The sequence below is a fragment of the Danio rerio genome, chromosome 4 (genome assembly GCF_052040795.2).
Source record: "Danio rerio strain M-AB ecotype USA chromosome 4, GRCz13ab, whole genome shotgun sequence".
NCBI lineage: Eukaryota > Metazoa > Chordata > Actinopteri > Cypriniformes > Danionidae > Danio > Danio rerio.
This window is the reverse complement of record NC_141024.2, coordinates 39,132,501-39,157,401: the sequence shown is the minus strand read 5'-3', so window position 1 is coordinate 39,157,401 and position 24,901 is coordinate 39,132,501. Positions and strand designations below refer to the sequence as shown.

The 24,901-nt window shown below is 38.1% G+C and overlaps 1 protein-coding gene, 1 long non-coding RNA gene, 9 other non-coding genes and 1 pseudogene across 12 annotated transcripts in view; all 12 read right to left on the bottom strand.

Moving 5' to 3' along the window:
* LOC148680369 (uncharacterized) overlaps window positions 1-13,613 on the bottom strand; it is a 48,576-nt pseudogene extending 34,963 nt beyond the window's left edge. Inside the window, exons 1-3 of the transcript XR_015942553.1 lie at window positions 13,558-13,613; window positions 13,066-13,218; window positions 7,403-8,212 (exon numbers count right to left, since the gene is read on the bottom strand). The product of XR_015942553.1 is annotated as an uncharacterized LOC148680369 (transcript). The remainder of the gene's footprint in view (window positions 1-7,402; window positions 8,213-13,065; window positions 13,219-13,557) is intronic.
* The window catches only part of LOC148680332 (uncharacterized), a 406,127-nt gene that overhangs the window by 162,497 nt on the left and 218,729 nt on the right, over window positions 1-24,901 (bottom strand). The window lies entirely within an intron of this gene.
* Window positions 1-24,901, bottom strand: part of LOC148680346 (uncharacterized) — a 209,191-nt gene that overhangs the window by 49,902 nt on the left and 134,388 nt on the right. The window lies entirely within an intron of this gene.
* On the bottom strand, window positions 1,367-1,448 carry trnas-gcu (transfer RNA serine (anticodon GCU)). Its single transcript has one exon. It is a non-coding gene; the product is annotated as a tRNA-Ser (tRNA).
* LOC137493723 (5S ribosomal RNA) lies at window positions 21,079-21,197 on the bottom strand. Its single transcript, XR_015489019.2, has one exon. It is a non-coding gene; the product is annotated as a 5S ribosomal RNA (ribosomal RNA).
* Window positions 21,376-21,494, bottom strand: LOC148680368 (5S ribosomal RNA). Its single transcript, XR_015943263.1, has one exon. It is a non-coding gene; the product is annotated as a 5S ribosomal RNA (ribosomal RNA).
* On the bottom strand, window positions 21,703-21,776 carry trnan-guu (transfer RNA asparagine (anticodon GUU)). Its single transcript has one exon. It is a non-coding gene; the product is annotated as a tRNA-Asn (tRNA).
* On the bottom strand, window positions 21,885-21,957 carry trnar-ccu (transfer RNA arginine (anticodon CCU)). Its single transcript has one exon. It is a non-coding gene; the product is annotated as a tRNA-Arg (tRNA).
* trnak-cuu (transfer RNA lysine (anticodon CUU)) lies at window positions 22,733-22,805 on the bottom strand. The gene has a single exon. It is a non-coding gene; the product is annotated as a tRNA-Lys (tRNA).
* trnan-guu (transfer RNA asparagine (anticodon GUU)) lies at window positions 23,821-23,894 on the bottom strand. The gene has a single exon. It is a non-coding gene; the product is annotated as a tRNA-Asn (tRNA).
* trnak-cuu (transfer RNA lysine (anticodon CUU)) lies at window positions 24,000-24,072 on the bottom strand. Its single transcript has one exon. It is a non-coding gene; the product is annotated as a tRNA-Lys (tRNA).
* On the bottom strand, window positions 24,665-24,738 carry trnan-guu (transfer RNA asparagine (anticodon GUU)). The gene has a single exon. It is a non-coding gene; the product is annotated as a tRNA-Asn (tRNA).

Genomic DNA, 24,901 nt, shown 5'->3' with positions numbered 1-24,901 from the left:
CAAGGATGGGATTTGATGGACTCTTCCACCTCATCATGTATGTACTCACTTTCATGATGGGGGCTGGACTATAGCATATATGTTTGTATTTGCAGCTATTTTCGATAAAGATGACGCTAAATTTTGCAACAACATCCTTCAAAACGCTAAAAGAGTGACGCCTGTTTCACACCGCAAGCGTCAGCGGCGCGTGAGCAGAGCGTGAGCAGCGCGTGTGTTTTCGGCGTCCATGTTAACAGATTAGAGCTTTCATACCGCACGCAGCAGCAGCGCGTCAGTGCGAGGCGTGAGCGTCGCCGAAGCAGCAGTGCAGCGATAGTTTCGGCGCTGGGTCTATTTTTGACGCGCTGCTCACGCTGAATTAAAGTGACAGTGCATTGATAATGACTAAAAACACATTGAATGCCAGTAAAAATTAGCAATTTTACCCAATAAATGCGTTAATAATGTCAAATGGTTTATATATAGTCATTCAAATGAACTACAAAACTGAATGTAAAACAATTTTACTATCAGTTTTGCTTAAGTTGCACACTAGTGTTGTAGGAGAGGGGAAATGGAATATTTACGGGATTTGTAGTCCATAGCGAAGTGTATTGTGGGTAGTGTAGTGCGACACGCATGCTGGATTATGTGAGCTCGCTGTGTTCTGTGCAGCTGAGCAGATTAAGGAAGTTTTAATCGGCTTTGTTTTATGTTCACTCGAGTTATTCCTACCGGGAGCTGTTTGCACTGTGAATCTGACAACACGAAAATAAGTAAAAGAATGGCATGCATTAATTACTTTTGTCCGTCTCATCATCTGCACGAGCATGAATTAACGAGCTGTTATTCTGCCGCTGGACATCACTGAAGCGGAGAAAGTAACACTAGTTTGATCATGTATAAATATCATTATAACTATATTGTATAAATATGACTATAACTAGGTCTACAGCAACCTGATAATCAAAAAACAAATGACATGATATCACAGGCGATTGTCCTATGACTGTAGACACTTCTCAGCATACAGTACTATTTGATCTATAAAATGTGTAAAATAAACATTTGCAGGTTAATGAAACAGCATAGGAGGGACCTTGGTGCAGATGAAAAGTTTAAAAAGTGTATTTGTATATAGAGAGACATGGGTAACTAGATAGAATAGACAAAGATAGGTTGATCTCAGCAGCAGCTGCCGAAGAGCTGCGCGCTGCAGACGCAGCTGGTGTGAAAGGCAAACGCCTGCGTGCTGCTACTGCTCGACATACGCGCTGCTCACGCTCTGCTCACGCGCCGCTGACGCTTGCGGTGTGAAACAGAAATGAGAGTAAAAGTACTTCTACAGAAACACAATGATCTCTCGAATGCCAGAACATATGAGCGACGAGGATGGGATTCGAACCCACGCGTGCAGAGCACAATGGATTAGCAGTCCATCGCCTTAACCACTCGGCCACCTCGTCATGTATTTTCTTTCTTCTCTGGTGGAGGCCGGACTGTGCCACATAATTGTAAATGTATGTTTCTGCAACTACTTTCGGTAAGATGACTTTCAGTTTTGCCGTATGAACGACAGAGCAAATGAATGACAAAAATGGGATTCGATGGACTCGGCCACCCCGTCATGTATGTACTCACTTTCCTGTTGGGGGCTGGACTATAGCATTTCTGTATGTATTTGCTGCTATTTTCGGTAAAGATGCCATTAAATTTTGCAACAACATCCTTCAAAACGATAAGAGCGTGCGAGTAAAACACCTTCCATGGAAGCACCGGCCTCTTTCAAACGCCAGAGCATTTGAACGACAAGGATGGGATTTGATGGACTCTTCCACCTCATCATGTATGTACTCACTTTCATGATGGGGGCTGGACTATGGCATATGTTTGTATTTGCAGCTATTTTCGATAAAGTTGACATCAAATTTTGCAACAACATACTTCAAAACGACAAGAGTGTGCGAGTAAAACACCTTCCACGGAAGCACCGGCCTCGTCTCGTATACACCTTTTTCTCTGTTGGAGGCCGGACTGTGGCACATATTTGTAAATGTATGTTTCTGCAACTATTTTCGGTAAGATGACTTTCAGTTTTGCCATATGAACGACAAGAATGGGATTCGATGGACTCGGCCACCTCGTCATGTATATACTCCCTTTTCTGATGGGGGCTGGACTATAGGATTTCTGTATGTATTTGCAGCTCTTTTCGGTAAAGATGACATGAATTTTTGCAACAACATTCTTTAAAACGATAAGAGCGTGCGAGTAAAACACCTTTCACATAAGCACCGGCCTCTTTCAAATACCAAAGCATTTGAACGACAAGGATGGGATTCGATGGACTTGGCCACTTCGTAATAAAATTTTGCAACAACATCCTTCAAAACGCTAAGAGAGTGAGAGTAAAACAAGTTCCACAGAAGCACCAGGCTCTCTCGAATGCCAGGACATATTAGCGACGAGGATGGGATTTAAAGAGCACAATGGATTAGCAATGCCAGCTGCTGAAGGATTGTCCATCAATATTTTACAAATGTTGAAGATGAGGGCCAATCGGAGCGATTCGGTCCAACATTGTAGCCAATCACGTTGCAGCATCTCAACATTTGCAGCCAATCGCGGAACGTAATTCTCAACATTTTCAATATTTGACCAATCAGAGTCATGGCAATGGTAAAGTTGGGGAAGGAACCGTTCCAAGATTCACCGCTAGGTGTGCAGTCAAACAGGTTAGTCAGATGTCAATCAATTTTCCGAACTGAGCCGAAGGTACACGAAGGAATAACAGGGTCATCTGGAGGCGGGTCAGAGGTCAAAAAAGTTCCTTGACCTTCAGTGATTTTCGACAAACAGCATTATTTGACAGAGCACAGCATCGTTTTGTTTAAAGTTCAGGATTTTTTTTTCTGATAGTGATTTCTTAAAAAAGATAAGAAAATCTACATAATTGCACGTATTAATGTTTTAGTGTGTTGTATTTCGAATTTTGATACTTTAATCTGAAACCGTTTAATTTATAGGAGAGAAAATGTCAGAAAAATTCCACAAAGCCATGTCAGACGCTGACTGGATTTCACGTCTGAAAAAGTTTGCCAGCACAGGAGTTTGGCCATCAGATGAGGGCAACAGGAACAGGCCAGCTCCTCAATAAAAAAGTGGTTTGAGAATTATCAAAGGGTGTGTATTTTGTTTACATGATATAACGTTTCTTGAAATTTGCTTAACTTGTTAGGCTTCAGTACATTCAGTACAGTATCTATGTAAAACATGTCATACTTGTTTTTAAATAATAATGTGTTTTAAATTGCATGTATTTTGAGATTTACATTGAATAATTTACTATAGTTTGACCGTTTATGAGAGAGATTTCAAAAGGTGGGGGAATGGATTATGAATGTACAATACAGCATGTGGTTTTAAGGCCTGGAATGTTCCTGTCCAGTTCCTCTTAATCTTTTTCTTATAGAGGTAAAGTTGGTTTTATATTCGGATATTCAGACATTCTCCTTAATAATATCATTATAGAAAAAAATTCTTTGCAAATTCTAAATAGGAAAATCATATTAGCAGACAATGATTAATGATTATCAAAGTACAACATTGTTCACAGTGAATTAGATAAGTGTTGATATTGTTTTCAAATCATACTTGCATGCTATTTTCGATCGAATATTCAAAGTAACATGGTGAACAACATAGAGACTTCTAAATGAACGATTGTGCAAAAATAAAACCAACTTTACCTCTATCTTTTTCTTTTCGTTTTTGGAGATACAAACTGTACAATTACATATTAGATAAATATTACACACATTCTAGAAACAGTGTTAATTTAATTTACACAGCTATTTTGAGCTTTATTAAAGGAGTCATTGAGTTAAAATTATTTATTCTATTTTTCATGATTTTTTTCAGATTGAGAAATGCCCATTGCAGTCTTGTGGACAGAGGACCTTGCACTCAAAAAAATGATATGTTGGCTTTAATTAACTTTTTTATGTCAACAGGTTCCACGTAACCGAGTTAAGTTACCTTAAAGAAATTGAGGGATTCATTGAGGGAAATCATTTGAGTGAACTTAAGTTAGTTACATAAAGGTAAGGTTATGTTGTTTAGTTCAATCAACACAACATTTAAAATTAATTTTAATTTATTTACACTGCTAAAAAAATCCTTTAAATTTACTGAAAAATACCGGCAGTGGTTGCCAGGAATTTTCTGTAAAAATACGGAAGTTTTATATAACTGTTTTAATTTAAAGAAAATAACCATATTTTATCAACTGATACAATGCTTAGTTCCCAAAAACCTAGTTAAGCTCACAAAAACGTAGTCATTCAATGCACTAATGTGTTCATGTATGTATAATTAGCAAACAGATTTTCCCTGTATTTGTAACTACACAGTTACTTTTAAACAAAAGAAGATGCAGCACAACATCAGCTATCCTTAGTTTATTTTGGACTTGCACACAGATGCTACTATCCTCCACAACGGTGCACCATAATAGTTCAATTTATTCTATTTCACTTGTTGGTTTCTAAATTTATTCAACATTTTATTTAATTTGTTAATTTTTGTATTTTTTTCTGTTAATATTTCACATTTAATTTTTTAGATTTTTTATGCCATGTTCATTACTGTTTTGTTGACCATTGTTAAATAAATATTGCATTTATAAATGACTGGTCCTTGACTTTTAAGTCCCCTTTGTGTCGGTTTCTGTTTGTCTTTAACATTTTATTTAATTGTTTATTTATATTGTTAATACTGTATTATTAATAACTAATTTATTATTTTTACATTTTCTACTCTATATTCATTACTGTTCTGTTGACAATTGTTAGATAAATAATGCATTTATAAATAACTGACTACTCCCTGACTTTTAATTCTATACACTGTAGCTCAATGACATTTCTATAGATCATTTGTACATTAAAATACAGAACAATAATAACCATAAGCATAAGAGAGTGTGTGTGTGCGTGCGTGCACGTGCATGTGTGTGTGAGAAAGAGAGTGTTTGTGAGAGAGAGCTTATGTGTGTGTGTGTGTGACATATGCGTGCGTGCCTGTGTGTGAGTGTGTGTGCATGTGTGAAAGAGAGAGCGCGTGTGTGTGTGTGAAAGAGAGAGAGCATGTGTGTGTTTTCCAGAGATGGGTTGCGGCTGGAAGGGCATCTGCTGTGTAAAAACTTGCTGGATAAGTTGGCGGTTCATCCCGCTGTGGCAACCTCGGACTCTTGGTCCTCCATAATCATCACACTGAAGACTAATCATGCGTACAATTCAGGCTTAAATGTGAATAAATTATATTTTAAACATTTAATAAAATAACAGTGATTTAAAAATGCAAAAATGTTTTAGTGAGCAGATTAAGCTTATTATAAAGTATTCCAAACTTTTTACTGTGGCTGTATATTATAGTTATTACTACTATTTGTTGTGCAACATTTTTTTTTTTTACATGGGTGGAAACCTTTGTTGAACCCACCTGTTTCTGATGTTTGCTGGGGAGCGATTCTGAATGTCTGGCAACTGTGCAGAGCTAAAAAAAAAAAAAAAAAAGATCACTGTATTAATAATGTCACGCGCAGAATTCCACAGATTTTCTGCAGATTTTTAGCCCATCATTAATTCTATTTAATTTGAGTAAATGTGTGTAAATATATATTTATTCACTTTTTAAATTAATAACAGTAATATTATTGACTAATATGAAAATGTTTATCTGATTTATGTACAGTGCAGTTTGTACAGTAATATTTTCTGTCTTTTAGTAGAAATATTATACGAGAGACTTGCTTTGTTTACCAGATAAAGTGAATCTAATTGGATTTGCATTTTAAACATTGAATAAAAGTTTAAAAGATATTATTCTTTGTTTCACATATTTAGGTTTTAGTTATGATACTCCCAAAATATTTCGGCAGAAATCCACAGATTTTTATCAAAATTCTTTGCAGAAATAGCAAAAAACGTCGACAGATTCTGTCTGGCCCTACTCATGACTCATAATACATAATGCATAATACAGATTGTCTCATGTCAATATCCATGTAAACCCTTTTTACAATAAACAAGTTAAATTTGGTGTAACTAATACAAATCGTACACAGCATTACCTGGTTAACAACCTTTTATGCTTTGCAAAACATTCTTCATTTATAAATGCAGGTTTTTGGACCTTCTTTTAAAGTGTGACTTTGAGATTAGTAGACTCATGAAAGGCCTAATAAAAGTATCCTCTTTCAATTTTTATTTTGCTCACCTATCATTGCTGGTTAGTAATAGTATATATATATATATATATATATATATATATATATATATATATATATATATATATATATATATGCAGACAGCGTACAATATAATCTATCAGTGCACGTGAGCAGTACAATATGTATTGCATATTAATAATAATTGGAATTTACAAATAGCTGAAGTCCTTCAGTAGTCTGTTGAGCCCTGGAATTAGCATGTAAGCTAACAAATCACTCATATTCTCATTCACAATAGAGATACTGGGTTTCCCATACACAGATTTATTTGTAGTAATGTGGGAGTTTTCACATGAACATTTCTTCAAAGGAAACCAGTTGTTTACAAAAAGTTTAATTGTCTTCATGAGGAAAACTTTTTTATTTTCTAAAATCAGTCCATCAAAATAAATGTGTAGTGTTTTGAAACCAAAGCCTTCATTTGTTACCCACAACACATCAAGATTTGATCAAGTCAAAATCTCATAATCTGACACAAATCTGATCTGTTGTAATTGGCAAATGGCATTGTGTAGTCTGATCAGGGCTTTATGGAGTCTGCATCAGTCTCTCACTGTCATTGCAAGTTCACAACGGCCGAGTTTAGGTGGATTTTTATTCACCACCAAGTTTTGTGACACTGCAGACAAAAGGCCAAAATTGGAGGCAAATCGGTGTTTGTTCGAGGGAGTGAAAATCAAACAATGTGAATGATCAAAAACACAATCTAAGAGTGTAGGACAGTTTTCTCTGCATCTCCCCAAACATTTTCTCCTCCCTAATCTTTCTAATTCTCTTTTCAGTGCAGACCATTTGATTGCAGTGTGCAATGTGCACAAAATTGGTTCTCAGTTCATAATAACTGGAAACACATATAGAGTTATTTTGCTTTCTTGCAAAAAAGTAGAAACTCTCACAACCTGGTACATCTTCACCCCTCTTCAGTTTAAATCTTCAGGTTCAAAGGGTTTCATTCCAGTAACTTGATATGTATTCAAGAGTTCACACTTGTCCCGAGATGCTATTCCATGCTATCCCGGGTGAGAGACCTTAAACTCCGCTGGACAAGGCCTCATTTTTGCTCTCCATTGTGAAGCTTCATGTGATTGACGAGGCTTTTTTTATGTTTAAAGACCTTTCCACACTCACTGCATCGAAAACGCTCTCCTAAGTGAGTCTTCATGTGTTGCTTAATGGAGTCTTTGCGTGTGAGACTCTTTCCACACTGCTCACATGTAAACACTGTGGTTCCAGTGTGACCATTCATGTGATTCATGAGGCTAGCTTTGGTTGTGAAGCTCCTTCCACAATGAGCACATGCAAACGGCTTCTCCCCGGTGTGACTTATCATGTGGTGTTTGAGTGAGCCTTTATGTGGGAAATTTTTACCACACTCTGTGCATGTGTAAGGTTTCTCTCCAGTGTGAATCCTCATGTAGATGGTAAGGTTTTGTTTTTGAGAAAAACGTTTCCCACACTGTGAGCAAATAAAGCTTCTCTCTCCAGTGTGAGTTCTCATGTGGACTTCAAGGTTGCCATTTTGCTTACAACTTTTTCCACACTGAGGGCAAGAGTAGAGCCTCTCCCCAGAGTGAATTCTTCTGTGCACTGCCAAGTTTCCTGTAGAATAGAAGCTTTTTCCACACTGTTGGCATGTGTACGGCCTCTCTCCAGTGTGAATTCTCATGTGCACTTTTAAGTTTCCTGTATTATAGAAGCTTTTTCCACACTGTTTGCAGGTGTAAGGTTTCTTTCGAGTGTGAACATCAAGGTTTGGCTTTTGACTAAAACTCTTTCTACTCTGTTTACAGCTGAAATTACACCTAGACTTGGATTTCCGAGGTCTTCCGCATGATGAAGTCTTTTTAGTCAGTGTGGGTTTTTCATCAGTCGTTATTTCTTGTTGTTTCTCTTCCAATTCATTCCATTGATGTGTCTCTTCTTTCAGCACTATCATGTCTTAAAAAAAGAACAAAAAAGTGAACTTTAGTATAAAGGCTTAAAGTGGCAAGCATGAAATCAATGTTTACCCTAAATACTAAAATGAGCTAACCATTTACTCTCCATCATGTGGTTTTAAACATTTCCTTTTTTCTGGAACACAAAGTAAGCCAGCGTTTTTATCACAATATCTTATTTTGTGTTCAACAGAATCAAGAAACTCATCAAGGTTTAAAACCACACAATGGAAAGTAAATGGTGAGGCTATTTTCATTTCTGTGTCAGAAATACCTTTAAAGGGTTTCTATTATGAACCTTTTTTACAAGATGTAAAGTAAGTCTTTAGTGTTTCCAGAATATGTCTGAGGTTTCAGCTCAAAATCAGATCATATACCTTGCAGAATATTTCATTTTGGAGGTCTGAGAAAAACCAAGCTCTTTTTGTGCCTGTGGCTGTAAATGCAAATGATCAAATGCACTCGCTCTAGATTACTTATGTTGTGTTTCCTCATGTGCATCTCTTTCTTGGAAAACCTGATTGACACAAATCCTGCATGTTCATAGCAAGTGCTCATAATTCAGCTTATATTTGTGAGTTTGCATTATTGTATATAACTTATGCAAATGTTTTCCGGTACTGGTTTGCAGCTGGACAGGCATCCGCTGTTTAAAGCATATGCTTGATAAGTTGGTGGTTCATTCCACTGTGGCGACCCCTGATGAATAAAGGGAGTAAGCCGAAGGTAAATGAATGAATGAACTTGTGCAAATGCTTAATGCCATGTTTGCTGTAAATTGAAGTGATGAGAATATGGCAAGATGACATACTTTGCTACTGGTATTCATTCATTTGTACTTTTGTTTTTGTTTTCTTGCCTTTGTGCATGTCCTGAGGCTTAGCTGAAGACCTACATGATGACATTTTATATACCTGACAAAATGCAGAAATGCCATTTAAAAAAAAGGTTATCTGCTGTTTGTCCAATCAGGGACAGTGACAATGTAAATATACAAATAATATTGTTAACCCGGTGTTTGCGAATGTGAACTGTCTGTTAATGAACACCCAGGATTATTTTATAACCCCAGGTATAGCATGAGCAGTGTGAAACGTATTTACAGGTAACCCAGGATTCTGTTTATCCAGGGTTAGAATGACCCAGGGTTAACAATTTCAAGTGTGAAAATTCCTAAGAATACTCAGCATCAGCTCTCAGAATAGACGTAGTACAACGACAAACAGCAACATATAAACATTCTCAATCATATCATAGTGACCTGATCTCATTTGCTATTGATTTAAAACTTACAATTCAGTTGCCTATTGGAGAAATGACATGGAATAATAAACGGCTATACATGTTCATGACTATACATACAAAGAAAAATAAGAAAATATAACTTTGCAACATCAAGCAGCATTAGGCATGGGCCAGTATAAGATTCTGACGGTATGATAAGCTTGAATAAAAATATCACGGTTTTGAGGTACTGAGATTACTGCTCTAAAATATATTCTTTTTAAATGTCTGGGTGGCGAAGCAGTGTCGCAGTAGGTAGTGCTGTCGCCTCACAGCAAGAAGGTCGCTGGGTCGAGCCTCGGCTCAGTTAGGGTTTCTGTGTGGAGTTTGCATGTTCTCCCTGCGTTTGCGTGGGTTTCCTCTGGGTGCTCCGGTTTCCCCCACAGTTCAAAGACATGTGGTACAGGTGAATTGGGTAGACTAAATTGTCCATAGTGTATGAGTGAATGTGTGTGGATGTTTCCCAGAGATGGGTTGCGACTGGAAGGGCATCCGCTGCATAAAAACTTGCTGGATAAGTTGGTGGTTCATTCCGCTGTGGCGACCCCGGATTAATAAAGCGACTAAGCCGACAACAATATGAATGAATGTCTGGGTAAAAAACAAAAACTTTATATTACAATATATTTTCTTTTGAGTCTTTTTTCTTTTTTTGTCAGGCTAAATCATTTAAATGAATCATTGACTTCTGCTGTCTTCATTAGTTTCAAAAATACATTTCTTTATGATTAAAAATGACATCTTTTATCTGCTTAGGATACTGTTGTCGTGAAAAAAACCAAAACAAAAAAAACTTAGATATACTGTAGAAATGGTACAGAAGAAAATATTGGCCGTTTTAAAACTTTGATTTTTCCAAACGGTATACCTTGAAAGCAGTTATTGTCTCATGCCTAAGCAGCATAACACTGTTTTTATGATGGAAAAATTAATTCTTTAAAAAAAAAAACTCAAGTAAAAAGACTCCAATGGCGCAGCCTGCTGGTTCGTGAAGAATATGGTCAATACAGATGAATTTTACACTCAAATGTTTGCATATCACCAGCATGCTGTAATCCATTTTTCAAACAGCAAAAGTCTTTTTTAGACTAGTTTGTTGGCCAGTTGTAGTCAGTGCAATGCTAAACATTTTTGTTCCACTTTAATTTGTTCGGTTTGTCACGCGTCATCCCACAGCAACATCATATAGTTTAAAATACTGTACAATGTATTATAACAATTAGTTTGTTGTCCATTTTATTCAGCATATGTAATATTAGGGGCATCCACGTTTTCTGACATACTTTAAACCAGGGTTTCTGCAGGTTTCACATTTTTAAGACCATTATGACTGAAATTTTAGACCCATAAAGGCATAAAGCTAAAGAATTTTTTTTGGCCCAGATGAAAAAGATTTTATTTGCTCTATCAAAAAAATAATATAATTTAATACATTTAATAGTACAATAATAAATGAATAATAAAATTAAAATGTTTCTTTCAAAGGATTATAAATACTGTGTAAAACGGCCCAGATGGAAAAGATTTGTATTTGCCCCATCAAAAATATAATAATTTTAATTTAATAATACAACAGTAAATAAATAATCTATTTTTAAAATATATTTTAGATATTTCTAGCAAAAGATTTAAAATTTTGTGTAATAACAAGCAAGGAATACTTGTATCAACAATTTTTTTTCCAAAATAAACTTTATTTAAAATAAAAAACAAATGGACAAATGTTTTAAAAGTTTTAAAAACTATAATAAACTAAATCTGTGCACAACAATCTGTCCAGGTCAATGTCCTTAGCAGTAAATACATGGAGCACGTTTAAACAAATGTTATTGTAAGGAAAATAATTAAAGCATTATAATAAATAATTTAAAACAAGTTAAAATGACCTTTTTGAATAATAAGATAACATTTTTATTGAGATGGATTGATGGTGATTGTATGGGTTTTGGCCAGATTGGGTAGAAAAACATGAACCTTAATTAAAGACCAAAGGAAAAATGAAGACTTGTTTATAAAAGATTTAAGACCTACAGCACAACATTTCAGTAAATTTAAGACTTTTTAAGGCCTAAAATTTTGATTTTGGAATTTAAGACATTTTAAGACTCCAAGGAAACCCTGTTTAAACACAATAGCCCTGGTCAATAGTTATTATAATAATGATGTAATTCTAATTCAGATACTATCTGTGAGAATTAGTAACAACTACTAGAAACAAGATTAAACCCATGAAGAAGTTGATGAAAAAAGGGGAATTGTGATCAACGTGACATATGCAAACACATTCCTGTCTTTCAATGAGTGCTTTTGTGCGTTTAGGAGAACTAGGCAGCACACTCAGGGCTGCAAGATAGATTAAATTTAGTATTCTTATTATTAAAATATATCTGAATGAGGATCAGATGACTGAGTTGGTCTTTGAGGCCCCGTTTACACTAATGCATTTTCGTTTTAAAATGCATAAGTTTTGCTACGGTTACGCCATCTGCCACACTACGCCAGAGTTTTCGAGTGCCGAAAACGAGCGTTTTGGAAACGCTGAAGAGGCCGTTTTCATTCTAAAACGCTGCTGCTCCGTCTCAGTGTGGATAGGGAAAACAGAGACATCTGAAAACGGAGGCGGGGCTGCCGACATTCGCCTCTCTGATTGGGGCTTTTCCTCAATATTAAGTAGCCTAACACACAGTTTAGTACCGCATCCTCTTCTTGTAAGTTCAGACTTCACAAGTTTGATCAAGGCTGCAGTCTCCCCCTCCTCAGTTTGATATGGAAAACAGACTATACTGAGGACACGGGTAAATCTTCAAAGGGAACAGTGTACTTTATAACTTCATTCACATCATCCTGGCTACGTTGTTTCACTTTCTCAACAATAAAATGTAAACATGATTTAAGGAACTGCCTATTTTCATTTTAATATTAGCAACTTAACAGACAGCAGAAATGCTGAGAGGTTGTGCTGCATTTATGAGCGTCATCTTCACTGTGTGGATATTTATAACAAAACGGAGCCTATAACAACTGCCTCTTTTCAATTTCAGTGAAAATACAAAACACACCCTCTCTTTTGCTGAATATCAGTTTTAATAATCTATAATAGCCATTATAAAAGTATAACAGACAATAAGTTTATACAATATAGGAAATAAAGGCAAGCGATCAGTCAATATACAGAATAGGCTACATGGTTACATTAATCATTAACTTATCTTTGCGCTTAGCCAAAACACGTTACCTGAGAACAAGTAATAGATTCCAATGACCAAAGTCGGGGAATATGTCGTTAGATAAAGACAACAAGATGAATGAAATCGCACATTTAATAAATATAGTGAGATTAGATCCTGCGGAAGATGCTTGATGAGCAAGTCCGACGAGCAGAGCTCTCATCTGGGTAAAAATGCTGCATCGATTGCCTGAGAGTGTGTGTGTGTGGTCAGGTGATGTGCGTTTTTAGTGTTTTGGTGTGGACAGAGAGCTGTTCAGAAACGCTCTGTGGAATGCTAGTGTGGACATCGTTTTAAAACTAAAGTGCACTAGTGTAAAAGGGGCCTGAGAATAAAAATCAACCTGTTTGTTCCTGTGGATCTTCCTGTTTGACTCGGAATGTTTCTTCAATCTTCACATCTTCACTCTCCTCTTTAATAAATGCCATCTTTATAACAGTGTGGAGATCAGTCGATTCTGGAGGAGTTTTTTTTCTCTGTGTTTGGACACTTTATCCTGTTTAAAATGAACAAAACAATAAAAATGTCCTGTTTAAAATAAATAAAATTATGAAAAGAAACAAAATAACTTCTCTTTAACACTTAACTACTTAAACAGTTTCTTTATATAAGAGTAATTAACAAAAAGAAATTAGGTAAAACGTTTCTTTAAAACACTTACTACACACTTTACTGTTACTTTATTCAAAAAATAGCCCTCGGTTACTGAGAATAAATTAGTACTACGTTGTATAAAGGGTTAAAATAATATTTCCAACAGCAGTAACATAATTTAGCATCATATAAAAACTAAAACTTTCAATCGGGTTAGATCTGTAAACGTTTTAAAACAAACCTTACTCCAGTTGAATTACAGCGCTGACGTGGCGCCGCCTGATGACGTCACACGCCATGCCAAAATAAAAGTCTGTTTTGTTAAGCTTTTTTGCCACTTACTGTTGCAGTCAAGACTAGGGCCAGACGGAATCTGTAGATGTTTTTTGTTATTTCTGCTGAAAATTTGGGTAGACACCTGCGGATTTCTGCAGAATGTTTTTGGGAGTATCCAACTAGAACCTTAATATGGGAAATAAAAACAATACCTTTTTTTTTACTTTTATTTGATGTTTACAATGCAAATCCAAATAGATTCACTTTATTAGGTAAACAAAGCAAGTCTCTCATATAATATATTTATTAAAAGACAGAAAATATTACTTTACAAACTGCATTGTACTTAAATCCGATTAACATTTTCATATTAGTCAATAATATTACTGTAATTAATTTTAAAACGCAATAAATTTAGATTTACACATCAAGTAAATAAAAAGAATTAGTGATGGGGTAAAAATCTGCAGAATTCTGTGAAAAATCTGCAGAATTCTGCGCGCACAGATTCCATGTGGGCCTAGTCATGACTTATAATAAAAATAAATCCTAAATAAAACTAAAGTGAAATATTCAGAGTTTCAGAGAACAGGAAAATGTTAGGAAAGATACTGAAATTCTGGTAATTTTATAACAGTGATTTTACAGATTTCAGAGGAAATCTCTAAATATTAGAGGGAACATAAACCTGACAACAGATCCTATCTACGTCGCAGCGGATGCTCTTTAATAATGTAGCCGTTTTGCAAACATCACATTTTTATTGAGTTTGTGTCTGTCATATAGAGTGCATTTTTGACAGAAGCTTTAAAGAGCCTGTGTGGTGACCGCAGAGATTCAGCTTGGACGAGACGTCGTTTAAAGTATTTTTTTTTTTTTTTTACATATAAATTTTCATTGCTTTAAATTATTGTAATGTTTTTTTATATTTGTAGTTTGTATTTATATTGTATATAATAGGACTTTGGTCGCAGCGCTGTATTTTATTTATAGCATTTAGTCATTAAACAATGATATTTTGAAAAAAGTAATTGTAATTTAAAAACAAACTTGCAATTCTTACCGGTGGTTGTAATATTTCAGGCTTGTTCTCAGACAAGTCTCTGGGTCACTAATACTTTGTATTTCTAGAAAATCCGGGATGAAATTCTAGTAAATAGTGGCACTGTAGAGGAATGGCTTCCCGACAGTTTTACACCACCTAAAAAACTAATTTGTTTTTATTTAATTTATTTATTGAGCCTGCTAATCCAACGAGAATATTTTTTTCTATGGTTGCATCTGCATTTTAGTTTCTGTGATAGGCATATTGTATCTTTCTCAGTTAATTCAATTAAGTTGTTCTTTAAACAGCTTAAGCATTGTGATTTAAACCTGTATTTTGACCCTAATAGTAAATTGTTATTTTGCACATCTAAAAATCAAATGCATTTTTACTCTAATAAAAATACATGTTGAAATAGAACACAAATAGACAAATGTATTTAATATTCTACAGTATTATTTATGAGTATTTTTTTTCACTATTTTAGCCTATAATTTAAATGTTCTCTGTGTGTTTAAGTGTACTGTGTGTATAAAAGAGTTGAATGAATTTATGCTCTTGATGAATGTGTACAGATGAATATTTGTATAAATAAAAAATGATGACAGATTGTGGTGTGTTTTGTCATATATATACAGATTTAATTATATTATGTATCCTTTAAAAAATCTGTAATTATGTAATATGTGTTGGTTTAATGTTGAAAAGGTTGTTTATGCATTTATTTCAACGTTAAATCATTTGGATAGATTATATGTTGAATATTTGTGAATTCTACGATGTTCCAATCGACTTAAAATTAACATCATTTCAACGTTAGAAAGACAAACCAATTAGGTCGATTATATGTTGAAAATGCGGGGATTCTTTAACATTGTTTCGATCGACTGAAAATCAACATCGATTCAACGTTGGGTAAGTAACCAATTGCGACGATTTCAGGTTAGATTTGAAACTTCTAAACAGCTTACAGTGACATGTAAAGGCTTAGCTGGGTTAATTAGGGTAGCTAGACAGGTAAGGGTAATTTATTAGGCAAGTTATTGTAAAATGATGGTTTGTTCTGTAGACTATCGGAAAAAAATATTTAGCTTAAAGGGGCTAATAATTCTGACCTTAAAATTAATTTTAAAAAATTAAAAACTGCTTTAAGTCTGGCCGAAATCAAAGAAATAAGAATTTCTCCTTCAGAAAAAAAAATCAGCCATACTGTGAAAGTTTATATTTATTTATTTTTATTATTATTATTATTATTATTATTATATGACTGTGACAATTTCCTTGCTCTGTTAAGCATCAATATGGACATATTTAAAAATGAAAAAAAAAAAAATCTAAATCTAAAGGGGGGCTCATAATTCTGACTTCAGCTGTACTTGCTTGTTTTTTTACCAAGTTACATTTGTATTTGCATTTTAATTTATTTTCAAAATAGCATTTTATTTATATATATATAGTCATTTTATTTATGTAATATGCTTGCTGTGTTTACATAAGAATCCTCTGCCTTTTATACTTTAGTTTTAATTCATTTCAAAATTGTATTTTATTTATAATTGTTTTATTTCTGTCATATGCTTGCTGTGTGTGTTTATATGTATATTTTGTAATAAACTGCAATATATTTAAACAGTAAGGCCTTTATCTTTATTTATTGCCTGCATCATTTCAGAGAAAACAAGTACAAACTGTAAATTCTAATTACTTTCATTTGAAAAATAGATTATAATAATTTGGTGTTTTTTCTCAAGCAATGCAAAGTGCATTATTTATTGCATACTTTATGCATCCATTTAAAAACCTGGTTGGTGATGGGAAGTTCCGATCATTTTACTGACTTGGATCTTTGAGTCTCGTTCATCGAGATGAACGAATCTTTTTTCGAGTCATTTCGTTCATTTGGTTCAATTTGCCAAAATGTTATTAAAATTTAACTAATTGCTTCCAAACACATCTACAACTAGCCCAAAAGGTTGATTGCATAACACATAAGTGATAAATAGAATATTATAAGAAGGAGAAAATAATACTTTAATGTTTACCTGCTCTTTTGTCATTACAGGCATTTTTGTCTTTTTGCTCAGCTCACCTCTTCATGTCTTCTAATGTCAGTGGTTCGTTCATGTTACACTGGCAGTCACATTTAATCTTAACCAATGTACACAGTCTGAGCCGATCTGAGCCGAGCCATGATAATTAGTTCACCTATCAAGTCTTAAGTCGTTCCATATTTACGTGACAGAATGACATGACCTGAGGACTCGAGAGATAAGCGGTTCAATTCTTTTTCCGGCCCTAAATGCGTATGATTGGCCCGTTAGAACGAGTTATTCAGACCCGATAGAGGACTCGAGAGGTGAACGGATCAATTCTTTTTCCCGCTCTAAATGCATATGATTGGTTTCTGCCTTTCCACGATGAACGACTTGAAATGTGATGAAGACTTGAAATAACTATACCACCTGCACAAATATGCACACGCGCGGATTAACAAATCATTTCCTGAGAGGACTCGTAGTTCCCGAGTCATATTCCCTGGGGTCCGTTCTTTGTACCTTGCTTAAATGATCTAAGATGATTTGGCAGATCCTGAATCTTTTAATCTTGATAACTGATCTCTCGCTAATTTGGTTCTTTAAAGAAGTTCGCGAATCAGATTAGAATGTCTGGATAAACTGATCTGAGATTGCTGCTTGTGTTGTGAAGGACAGATCTATCGATCATATAACAGACGATCAGATCAGATCTATCGATCCTCGAAATCATCAGCAATGTCGTTCAAGAGCCTCTTTATGCATGTGCAAAGTAACTGAGTAGAAAGCAACATTTTGCTTCCCTCCCCCTGCTGTGGCTTAGCTGGTTAAAGCGGCTGTCTTGTGAAAAAGAGATCCTGGGCACAAATCCCAGCAGCGCCTAAGTCCAGGTGGTGCGTGTGCGTGTTTTATAGAGCTCACCGGAATGAATTATAAAATTGTATAGCTTTGATGCGTAACGAATAGTGCGACAGATAGAGTTAAACAACCTCTTTGCTTGCCATTTTTAGACTTGCTGTTTTTTTTAGTCTCTGTGTGCAAAAAAGTCTTGCCTTCTTTTCAGCATTGGCGCTGTGGCTTAGTTGGTCAAAGCGCCTGTCTAGTCAACAGGAGATTATGGGTTCAAGTCCCAGCAGTGCCTAATCTACAGGTCGCAGAGTTGCTTTTTGTTAAGAGTTACGAGTGTTTACGCAGCGAGATGTTTAGCAGTCGGTTTCTTAACAAAACTCAAATCCTTAAGAACGATGCTTGTTCAAGAGGGCTTTGAATGATGGCTTTATATAGCATAGTGTGGTAATGCGTAACCAATTGAACTTTAATATTTCAAGTCCAGACATTCACACATACAGCGCTACCGTTGTTATTTTTTTTCTTTTTTTTTTTAATTTAACAATTGGCCCCTGTTGAGGTCCTTTGGCACTGTGGCTTAGTTGGTGAAAGCGCCTGTCTAGAAAACAGGAGATCCTGGGTTCAAATCCCAGCAGTACCTTGTCTGCAGTTAGCTGTTCTTTCATGGCCCAGAGAGTACCAAAAAGTGTTTTCTGTGCAGCAGAGCATTCAGGTTCTGTTTTGGGTTCGAGTCCCACCAGAGTCGCAAGCTTTGCTCTTTTTCTTCACTCACTTAAGCCTGGTTTATACTTCTGCGTCAAGTGACCGGCGTAATCCACGGCGCATACAACGCGCGTAGCTGTGCATTTATACTTCTGCGCGCTGTCTCTTTTGGTCTGCATTAACACTTCCAAAACGCTAGTTGGCAGTGATGTGTAAATGTTCGTTTGTGTCGAATTTCTTTGCTAATTTTTGGCTTTTCCTGAACACTTCCGGGATGTACAAGTGGCGGATGTGCAACAACTTTAACTATGAGGTAAACACAAAACAAAACGTTCCATCCGGAGCTCCTTCACAGGACTCCACACTTGTAAACAATCGCTCCATCAGGCGCGCACCATTTGCGCGGCTCTTTGTCCCACCCAGACTCGTCAGCGCTACCAAGCCAACCAAATAACAGAGCTTGCGCTACACGTCGTTGCGATTGTAGTTACATTTTTTGAGAGGTGCACATCAGCGACGCCGACGGCCACGGCGAAGGGCTATGCGTCAGCACCGTAGCATACGCCGGCGTTTGACGCAGAAGTATAAATACCCCCCCCCCCCCCACTGTCTTAGATGAAACTGCGTTTGGAAGTATCGTATCCAGAGGTTTTTTTATTTTAGTGTTAAGACTAAGTTGGCCAGAGCACCTGTCTTGGGAACAGCAGGTGCTAGGTTCAAATCCAAACTGCACCTTTCCCTGCACCTGAAAGTCTTTCAATGGCCAATAGCATGTGTTTGTCCTGATTTCCATTTTCCGAGCTGACTCTGGGTTTTGGATGCAATGAAACTGAGGTTCCAAAAAACACTTAACACATGATTCAGGATAGATTAAATAAAAATAATTTTTTTGCTTTGATCTTGAACGGAGGCCAGGTTACCGGTCAGGTTTGAGACATGATCATCCAGACTCTAAAAGACCACGTCCATCTTGTCAGCATTTTCTGCATCCTGACATGCTGGTTTTTGTTGTGTATTGTTTTTTGTTTTTTTTTAAATAAAGTCAAAGATCAGTTATAAGTAAAGCTCCATGATGAGTTGTTTAATGTGATGAGTTGTTTTAAAGATTTTTTTTATTGTGTAATTTGTTTAATTTTTATTCATTATTATTTTATTTACTGTTTATTTTCTCAGTTGAATTCATCTTTGGTTTTGGCTGTAATTTGTGTTTTTCTGTCCTTCAGTGATTCTGCTTGTTAACAGTTGTTCATCAATAATTCTCAATCCTTCTTTAATTAGACACTTAATTGTCTCATTAACTTCATCACTCTCTGATTGTTCAACCCTCTGCAGTGAGAACATCCTCTTCATTTTCTAGATCCACAAATTTAAAACTGGTTGTTTCCTCCATGTTTGAAGTAGTTTTGTCATCTTTTTCTGCATCTGTCTGTTCATCAACCTTCTTGTTTCCGTCCTTTACCTGGTCCATCTCACATTGAATAGTCTCTGTTTCCCCCATCTGTGTCTGCTCCTCCTTCCTCTCCTGTGCTTGCACTTGTTCTTCATCGATTTGTTGTTGTTGGTTTTCAGTATGTTTACTTGTAATGTCTTTCTCCTTTGGCCGTACTGTTGTGTCTTCTTCGTTGTCCTTGCTGTCTCTTTCATGCACCTGCCCGTTTACATGCTGCTTTTCCTCTTCCTCCTCTATCCAACATTCACACTTGTTTAAAACGGCTCTGCAATCCGGGCACACCACTGCATTACAGTGCTTCATAAAATGCCCCCTCTCCTCACACTTGTAGCACTTAAATTCAGGGCGGTCTTTTATCACATGTTCAGGGCTCATGCACAGCCGACAAGTCTTCACCTGATGGCTGTGCATCACCCTGAAATATTGTGGGCCATCCTCTGTGTCTATTTTTGTGCTGTATGGGAGGGAGACAACTTCTTTTGGGAAACATGCTTTGATGTACCTTGTCCCGTCTTCAATGGTTGTGCCCGGATAGCAGCGCCTTCTAATTTTTGATAAGGGTTCAACACCCCAGTCCTCCAATTTTTCTACTATTTTATCATCAGCAATGTAAACAGGCAGGTGCATGAAAGAGACAACATATTCTCTGTTATGCAGTCGTTTTACTTCACAAGTTGTTCCGTTAATGTCCAATCCATCCATTAAATCCTCCGTATCCTCTTCCTGTTTCAGCGTAATTTCATAGTATGTTGTCTGTTTTGGTCTCACTGCTAAAATTTTTCCACATCCAATCTTCTTCTCCACAGCTTTAATCACTTCAGTTGCTCTTACATCTCTTACATTCCCCACACTCACTGTTACAGTTGCTTCTTTTAAATATCTTCGTTTTGTAAAATCCTTACTCATTTCTTTTCCGTCTCGTTGTCGTTTAGCCAGTCCATTGTCTTCCTTGTCTCGTACACCGTCCGCCATTGCCATGTCTGTTCCAGGTTGTCCGTCCATTTTAAGCAAAAAAGAAAAAAAAGAAATCCTCCCAAACAGCACAGGCTGCCGGGAGGATTAAAAGAAAAAACCAAAAAGAAAGAAAAAGAAAAACTGCTGAAAAAAGTTAAATCAAAAGCAAAACAAACAAACGAAAAACGTGTGGTGAGCCTTCCTCACCTACTGCAGTCACACACTTCCTGACACACACTACTCACTAGCGCCCTCAGGGTGGTATGGCCGTAAGCGAAAGAGGCCGTCAAGAGTTGGCTATTTGAAACAGGCGCAGCACCAGGGAGTGAGCGCAGCTCAGCTGGCATCGACACAGCATCGACAGAAACAATGCCCTTGAAGGCGAGAAAAAATAATGGCAGCGAAGCTGTGACACGGGGAAGTCTATCAGCTGCCAAATGAAGGACTTCGAAAAGCTTACAGCACCTGGTATTCCCAGGCGGTCTCCCATCCAAGTACTAACCAGGCCCGACCCTGCTTTACTTCCGAGTTCAGATGAGATCGGGCATTTCCAGGGTGGTATGGCCGTAAGCAAAAGAGGCCGTCAAGAGTTGGCTATTTGAAACAGGCGCAGCACCAGGGAGTGAGCGCAGCTCAGCTGGCATCGACACAGCATCGACAGAAACAATGCCCTTGAAGACGAGAAAAAATAATGTCAGCGAAGCTGTGACACGGGGAAGTCTATCAGCTGCCAAATGAAGGACTTCGAAAACCTTACAGCACCTGGTATTCCCAGGCGGTCTCCCATCCAAGCACTAACCAGGCCCGACCCTGCTTTACTTGCGAGTTCAGATGAGATCGGGCATTTCCAGGGTGGTATGGCCGTAAGCGAAAGAGGCCGTCAAGAGTTGGCTATTTGAAACAGGCGCTGATGAGAAGCTCTTTTAGGAACCAGAAACCGTTTACAGTAATACCTTCCCTACCCGTGACAATGTTCTGCTAAATCCTGATTTCATCTCGTAACGATGGACAGAATGTGGCCCAGGATCTATGTCCAGTGCACGTGTTAGCAGTTGCAAGGCAGCAAAATGCCTAATTCGTCCCTGGGTGGGCTTGAACCACCAACCTTTCAGTTAACAGCCGAACGCGCTAACCGATTGCGCCACAGAGACTTAGTGAAAAGTCACCTACAGTGGTAGAAACGCGTAACTTTGTCTCAAAGTCTGCTACATTAATCCTTTTGTAAGTTTGCTGGGAGAGAGAGAGAAAAGTGACAGGAACGCCCAACGTGGGGCTCGAACCCTCGACCCTGAGATTAGGAGTCTCATGCTCTACCGACTGAGCAAGCCGGGCTGATGAGAAGCCCTTTTAGGAACCAGAAACCGTTTACAGTAATACCTTCCCTACCCGTGACAATGTTCTGCTAAATCCTGATTTCGTCTTGTAACGCTGGACAGAATGTGGCCCAGGATCTATTTCCAGTGCACGTGTTAGCAGTTGCAAGGCAGCAAAATGCCTAATTTGTACCTGGGTGGGCTTCAACCACCAACCTTTCAGTCAACAGCCGAACGCGCTAACCGATTGCGCTAAAGAGACTTAGTAAAAGGTCACTTACAGTGGTAGAAACGCGGAACTTTGTCTCAAAAGGTCTGCTATATGAACCCTAATGTAAGTTTGCTGAGAGAGAGAGAGAGGCAACAGAAACACCCAACGTGGGGCTCGAACCCACGATGCTGAGACTAAGCGTCTCAAGCTCTACCGACTGAACTAGACGAGCTGATGAGGAGTCCTTTCAAGAACTAGACACCGTTTACAGTAATACCTTCCCTACCCGTGACAATCTTCTGCTAAATCCTAATTTCATCTTGTAACGCTGGACAGAATGTGGCCCAGGATCTATGTCCAGTGCACGTGTTAGCAGTTGCAAGGCAGCAAAATGCCTAATTTGTCCCTGGGTGGGCTTGAACCACCAACCTTTCAGTTAACAGCCGAACACGCTAACCGATTGCACCACAGAGACTTAGTGAAAAGTCACCTACAGTGGTAGAAACGCATAACTTTGTCTCAAAGTCTGCTACATTAAACCTTTTGTAAGTTTGCTGGGAGAGAGAGAGAAAAGTAACAGGAACGCCCAACGTGGGGCTCGAACCCACAACCCTGAGATTAAGAGTCTCATGCTCTACCGACTGAGCTAGCCGGGCTGATGAGAAGCTCTTTTAGGAACCAAAAACAGTTTACAGTAATACCTTCCCTACCCGTGACAATCTTCTGCTAAATCCTGATTTCATCTTGTAACGCTGGACAGAATGTGGCCCAGGATCTATGTACAGTGCACGTGTTAGCAGTTGCAAGGCAGCAAAATGCCTAATTCGTCCCTGGCTGGGCTTCAACCACCAAGCTTTCAGTTAACAGCCGAACGCACTAACCGATTGCACCACAGAGACTTAGTGAAAGGTCACCTACAGTGGTAGAAAGTCAGAACTTTGTCTCAAATGGTCTGCTATATGAACCCTAATGTAAGTTTGCTGAGAGAGAGACAGAGAGGTAACAGAAACGCCCAACGTGGGGCTCTAACCCACAACCCTGAGATTAAGAGTCTCATGCCCTACCGACTGAGCTAGCCGAACTGACGAGAAGCCTTTTCAAGAGAGACACCATTTACAGTAATACCTTCCCTACCCATGACAATCTTCTGCTAAATCCTGATTTCATCTTGTAACGCTGGACAGAATGTGGCCCAGGATCTATGTCCAGTGCACGTGTTAGCAGTTGCAAGGCAGCAAAATGCCTAATTCGTCCCTGGGTGGGCTTGAACCACCAACCTTTCAGTCAACAGCCGAACGCGCTAACCGATTGCGCCAAAGAGATTTAGTGAAAAGTCACCTACAGTGGTAGAAACGCAGAACTTTGTCTCAAAAGGTCTGCTACATGAACCCTAATGTATGTTTGCTGAGAGAGAGAAAAGTAACAGAAACGCCCAACGTGGGGCTCAAACCCACGACCCTGACATTAAGAGTCTCATGCTCTACCGACTGAGCTAGCCAGGCGGATAAGGAGTCCCCACTAGAACTAGACACTGTTAACAGTAATACCTTCCCTACCCGTGACAATATTCTGCTAAATCCTGATTTCATCTTGTAACGCTGGACAGAATGTGGCCCAGGATCTATGTCCAGTGCACGTGTTAGCAGTTACAATGCAGCAAAATGCCTAATTCGTCCCTGGGTGGGCTTGAACCACCAACCTTTCAGTTAACAGCCGAACGCGCTAACCGATTGCGCCACAGAGACTTAGTAAAAAGTCACCTACAGTGGAGACGCGTAACTTTGTCTCAAAGTCTGCTACATTAAACCTTATGTAAGTTTGCTGGGAGAGAGAGAGAAAAGTAACAGGAACGCCCAACGTGGGGCTCGAACCCACAACCCTGAGATTAAGAGTCTCATGCTCTACCGACTGAGCTAGCCAGGCTGATGGGAAGCTCTTTTAGGAACCAGAAACCGTTTACAGTAATACCTTCCCTACCCGTGACAATGTTCTGCTAAATCTGATTTCATCTCGTAACGCTGGACAGAATGTGGCCCAGGATCTATGTCCAGTGCACGTGTTAGCAGTTGCAAGGCAGCAAAATGCCTAATTCGTCCCTGGGTGGGCTTGAACCACCAACCTTTCAGTTAAAAGCCGAACGCGCTAACCGATTGCGCCACATAGACTTAGTGAAAAGTCACCTACAGTGGTAGAAACGCGGAACTTTGTCTCAAAGTCTGCTACATTAAACATTATGTAAGTTTGCTGGGAGAGAGAGAGAAAAGTAACAGGAACGCCCAACGTGGGGCTCGAACCTACGACCATGAGATTAAGAGTCTCATGCTCAACCGACTGAGCTAGGCAGGCTGATGAGAAGCTCTCTTAGGAACCAGAATCCGTTTACAGTAATACCTTCCCTACCCGTGACAATGTTCTGCTAAATCCTGATTTCATCTTGTAACGCTGGACAGAATGTGGCCCAGGATCTATGTCCAGTGCACATGTTAGCAGTTGCAAGGCAGCAAAATGCCTAATTCGTCCCTGGGTGGGCTTGAACCACCAACCTTTCAGTTAACAGCCGAACGCGCTAACCGATTGCGCCACAGAGACTTAGTGAAATGTCACCTACAGTGGTAGAAACGCGTAACTTTGTCTCAAAGTCTGCTACATAAACCCTAATGTAAGTTTGCTGGGAGAGAGAGTGAAAAGTAACATGGGGCTCGGACCCAAGACCCTGACATTAAGAGTCTCATGCTCTACCGACTGAGCTAGC